The following is a 757-nucleotide window of genomic DNA, read 5'->3' as shown; positions in this document are numbered from 1 at the left end:
ATATATATATATATATATATATATATATATATATATACACCCATACAAACATATACATATGTAACAAACAGTACATGAATATATATTACATATCAATACTATTAACAAAAAACACGTATGGATGTATATTAATTAATCCACAAGTCATTATATAGGCAACCTGTTGAGCTGTCTGTCATGCATTCTCAGTCAGTGGCTGTGTGGTAAGTAGCTTGCTTGCCAACCGCATCGATCCGAGTTCAGTCCCACTGTGTGGCATCTTGGGAAAGTGTCTTCAACTATAGCCTTGTGAGTGGATTTGGTAGACGGACACTGAAAGATGCTCGTCGTATATGTATATGTTTGTGTCTGTGTTTGTCCCCGCTCCCATCATTGCTTGACAACCGATGTTGGTGTATTTATGTCCCCGTAATCTAGCGATTCGGCAAAAAGAGTCCGATAGAAGAAGTACTAGGCTTACAAAGAACAAGTCCTGGGGTCGATTTCTTCGACTAAGGGCAGTGCTCCAGCATGGCCGCAGTCAAATTACTGAAACAAATAGAAGAATATATATACACACACAGCACACTCGCATAAGGCAAAGGTTGATTGTGACTTCGAAGTTTCGACATTTTCCTTGTAAAAATTAACGAATATTGTACTCCATTAATTGTTCGTTCATCCTTGTTTAATGATTAGTTTTTATTGTTAAATTGTTTTTATCTAAACCTCACCTGAAATAAGCATTAATATATATATATATATATATATATATATA

Source organism: Octopus bimaculoides, chromosome 17 (genome assembly GCF_001194135.2).
Source record: "Octopus bimaculoides isolate UCB-OBI-ISO-001 chromosome 17, ASM119413v2, whole genome shotgun sequence".
NCBI classification, from domain to species: Eukaryota; Metazoa; Mollusca; class Cephalopoda; order Octopoda; family Octopodidae; genus Octopus; species Octopus bimaculoides.
Note: the sequence above shows the minus strand (reverse complement) of the source record.